Source organism: Aotus nancymaae, unplaced genomic scaffold, assembly GCF_030222135.1.
Source record: "Aotus nancymaae isolate 86718 unplaced genomic scaffold, 86718_ANA_hifiasm-v0.15.2.pri h1tg000036l, whole genome shotgun sequence".
In the NCBI taxonomy this organism is placed as follows: Eukaryota; Metazoa; Chordata; class Mammalia; order Primates; family Aotidae; genus Aotus; species Aotus nancymaae.
Genome location: NW_026988450.1, coordinates 71,666,156 through 71,671,094, shown reverse-complemented (window position 1 = coordinate 71,671,094; position 4,939 = coordinate 71,666,156).

The following is a 4,939-nucleotide window of genomic DNA, read 5'->3' as shown; positions in this document are numbered from 1 at the left end:
GTTTACAGTGACTTTTTTCATTTTATTAACAAAGTCAATTTTTTAAAAATTGTAAAATATATGTCACATACTATTTACCATTATATCAGCTTTTAAGTGTAAATTCAATGGCATTAATTATGTTCATAATGCTGCACAACCTTCACCACTGTTTCCAAAAGTTTTTCATCAACCCAAACAGAAACTTGCAACCATTAAGCAATAACTCCCCATTGCCTCAGCCCCTGGTAACCTCTAGTCTACTTTTTGTCTCTATGAATTTGTGTATTCTTGATCTTTCTTTCTGTCATTCTTTCTTTTCTCTTGCTCTGTTGCTCAGGCTGGAGTGCAGTGGTGCGATCTCAGCTCACTGCAACCTCAGCCTCCTGAGTAGCTGGGATTACAGGCATACACCACCATACCCAGCTAGTTTTTGTATTTTTAATACAGATGAGGTTTCACCTTGTTGGCCAGCTGGTCTTGAACTCCTGACCTCAGGCGATCCACCCACCTTGGCCTCCCAAAGTGCTGGGATTACAGGCATGAGCCACCATGTCCAGCCTATTCTTGATATTTCAAAGAGGTAGAACCCTACAATATTTTTTGGTTTTGGCTTATTTCACTTACAGTGTTTTCAAGGTTCATCCGTGTTGTCACATATATCAAGACTTTGTTTATTTTCATGGATGAATTATGTTTTATTATATGTGTGTGTGTATACACATGCACTTCCCCCACACATTTTGTTTATCCATTTATCTGTTGATGGAAACTTGTTTTTTTCCCCACCTTTTGGCAATTGTAAATAATGCTGCAGTGAACATTGGCATACAAGTATCTGAGTACCCATTTTCAGTTCTTTTGAGTATATCTAGGAGTAATATTCCTGAATCATGTGGTATTCTGTGTTTAATTTGTTGAGGAACCACCAAACTCTTCCATAGTGCCAAAATGTTTTCTGAAGCATCTATACCATTTTACATTCCACTAGCAATATGTGGGCATTCCAGTTTCTCCACATTTTTGCCAACACTTTTCATTTTCAGCTTTAAAAAGTCATTATAAACCCAGCACAATGGTCTGTGTCTGTAATCCCAGCTACCAGGGAGGCTGAGGTAGGAGGATCATTTGAGCCTAGGTGTTTGAGGCCAGCGAGAGCAATATAGTGAGTCCCGCATCTCTAAAAATAAAAAAAAAATTATAGCCATCCTAGTAAGTACGAAGTAGTGTCTCATTGTGGTTTGATTTGCATTTTGCTAATGATGAGTGATATTGCCATTAGGAAAATTGGGTTGCCTTTTTCTTGTTGCATTTTAGTTCTTTATTCTGGATGTTACAGCTTTATCAGATACAGATGCTTCTTGACTTACAGTGGGGTTTGTCCTGATAAACCCATTGTAAGTTAAAATTTTTGTAAGTTGAAAATGCATTTGATGCCCTGATAAACTCATCATAAACTTGAACAATCATAAATTATTATTACTATTTTTTGAGACAGAGTCTCACTGTCATCCAGGCTGGAGTGCAGTGGCACCATCTCAACTCACTGCAACCTCTGCCTCCTGGGTTCAAGCGATTATACTGCCTCACTCCCCCAAGTAGCTGGGATTACAGGTGCCCACCACCATGCCCAGCTAATGTTTGTATTTTTAGTAGAGACAGGGTTTCACATGTTGGCCAGGCTGATTTCAAACTCCTGATCCGCCCACCTCAGACTCCCAAAGTGCTGGGATCACAGGCATGAGCCACTGTACCTGGCCAGAATCATAAATTACAAATCCACATGTTCCTCAGTTTACCATGGGGTTAGGTTACCATGGATTATGTGTTAGTAAGTCCATCATAAATTGGGGACTGTGTATTATAATTTGCAAATAAATTGATCCTCAGTATTGATTCTGTATATGCAAATTTGCTTATATATTAAAATGTATTTGTAACCCTAAAATCAATACTCATAGTACTTTCTTGGTCATTCGTGCAAATGTACAGAACAGCGAAAAAAAATTGAGTTGTTCAGTGCACATGTTCCCAGCAAAGTTCAACCAAAGAGATGGTTTGCCTTGTTTCAGGTCTCATGCTGTAGAAAAGCATCCTCTTTTCTCTCTCTCTCTCTCTCTCTCTCTCTCTCTCTCTCTCTCTCTCTCTCTCTCTCTCTCTCTCTCCTCTCTCTTTGTCCACAGGAATGAAAAGGCATCCTTTTTGTACTTTATTTAGTGCTTTGTTTTTCATATTTTTCTGCTTTCTGCAATTTAAAATGGTCCCAAGTGTAGTGCTGAAGCGCTATCAGTGTTTCAAAATATTAGAAGGCTGTCACGTTTCCTATGGAGAAAATAGGTGTTAGATAAGCTTCGTTCAGGCATGAGCTACAGTGCTGTTGGTCATGAGTTCAGTGTTAATGAATCAACATTATTAAATAAGGTGTCTTTAATCAGAAAAACACAAAATGTGGTGGTGTTTTGATTGATTGATAAATACATTGTGACCAGAGTCCCCCAGGACCCTAATCCTAGGAGCTTGTGTTCAAGATTTTCTAATTCAGAGTGACTTTATAGAATGTAGTAACTGAATAATGAGAATTGACTGTATTTTACCATTGTGTAGGCTGTTTTTCATTTCTTGATAATGTCCTTTGATGCACAAAATGTTTTAAGTTTTCTGAAGCCCAGTTTATCTATTTTTATTGTTGTTGCTTGTGCTTTTGTTGTCATATCTAAGAATCTATTACTAGGCCAGGCACAGTGGCTCACACCTGTAATCCCAACACTTTGGGAGGCCAAGGCAGGTGGATCACCTGCAGTCAGGAGTTAAAGACTAGCCTGGCCAACATGGCAAAACCCCGTCTCTACAAAAATTAAAAAATTAGCTGGGTGTAGTGGCATGCTCCCATAATCCCAGCTATTCAGTAGGCTAAGGCAGGAGAATAATTTGAACCCAGGAGTTGGAGGTTGCGGTGAGCTGAGATCTCATCACTGCACTCCTCCAGCCTGGGTGATAAACTAAGACTCTGTCTCAAAAAAAAGAAAAGAAAAGAAAAAATTCAAGGTCAGGAATAATTTTTTTCTAAGAGTTTTACAATTTTAGCACTAATATTTAGGTCATTCATCCATTTTGAGTTAAATTTTTTATATGGTGTGAGGCTCCAACTTCATTCTTTTGCATGTGGTAATCCAGTTGTCCCAGCACCATCTGTTGAGGCAATTATTCTTTCCCCCATTGAATAGACTTGGCACCCTTGTCAAGAACCAGTTGGCTATATATATGTCAAGGTTTATTTCTGGACTCTTAGTTCTATTCCATGGGTCGATATTTCTATCTTTATGCCAGTACCACACAGTTTTAATTACTGTAGCTCTGTGGTAAGCCCAGGCTGGAGAGGCTGTGTGTGGGATGTGTACAAACGAGGCAGAGAAAGCCATTCTGCATAGACAGAAGAAATTAGAGTACCTGAGGTGCTACAATATGGGGCAGGCAAAACAAGCCAGTGGCAGACATGGTTCTCCAAGTCTTCATGAAACTCTGCCATTTTGTTTTTGGGCGATAGTTAACAACATGTCAAATAAACTTGACTTTGAACTCATCTATTCACTACCCGGGACTTTGGACAAGTTACCTCTCAGATCCTATTAATATTTCCTTGGGTAAAAATGGGAATAATAATGTCTAAATTCAGAGAGATTATGAGAATAAATAAAAAATAATAGGGTGCCCATAGCGTGACCTCACTACAGATGCTCAGTAAATGTTGCTTCTTTCCCTCCCCTACTTGCAGATAGGACATGAACATCTGACTTAGAACTGAGAAGTGCTCCTCTACTCCTTCTGCCACTTCCTGGTTCCCTTTTCTTTCGTTTACCCATTCACCCATCATTCAACAGGATTTGGATTTCCATGAATCCAAAAAAAACTATATTTATCATCGTGTTCCTGGGCCAGTCCCTGTCTGGGAGCTGAGTTGACAAGAGTGAAAAAGACACCACCTCTAACCTCTAACAGTCCACAGAGTGCTAAATGCCACTGTGGATAGATAGAAGCATGGAAGAATTACAGGAAAGAAGGAGGGCTGCCTGGAGGAGGTGGTGGTTACCTGGTGATGAACTCAATCAGGCACCTCAATCAAAAATCAGATTTTTATAGATAAAATTCTACAGAAACATGTTTTAATCACAACTACACAATTTTAGGTACTTGCAGAATTCCAGTTTCCTAACACTGCCTAACACTTGGCATTTCCTTAGTGTATAAGGTGGATTTAACAGTTACAGAGCATATAATGCCCTTCTATTCCATTGGTTTACTTTTTAAAAATGACATTACCCTAGCACCTCTCTATCAAATGAAGCAGTGGTATATAACTCTGGGTTCCCCCAGTAGTGATAGGAGTCTGTCAACTGTTTTCATTATTACCAGTGGTCCAATGCTATTCATGTTTTACCTTTCCTCAGGCTTCCCAAGGTTGTAACAGCTGCTGCTTTGCTTTCAAGTGGAATTCTAATGTACAATGAGGCAATGCTGGTAGACTTAGGCTGCGTAGAAATTTGGACTGGCTTTTATATAGGATCTGGATTCTTTTTTTTTTTTTGAGACGAGCTTTCACTCTTCTTGCCCAGGCTGCAGTGCAATGGTGCGATCTTGGCTTACCGCAACCTCCACCTCTACAAGCATGCGCCACCAAGCCCAGCTAATTTTTTTTTTTTTGTATATTTAGCAGAGACGGGGTTTTTCCATGTTGGTCAGGCTGGTCTCGAACTTCCGACTACAGGTGATCCACCTGCCTTGGCCTCCCAAAGTGCTGGGATTACAGGCGTGAGCCACTGCGCCTGGCCTGGATTCTATTTTTTAAAGGAAAATGAAACAATTATTAGTTAATAAATGCAGTTTTATTTTATACACAAATCCTCCACAACTTTCAGGGAGAAATTGAAAGGGCCATTAGTGGTAAAAAGGCTGGAAACACCTG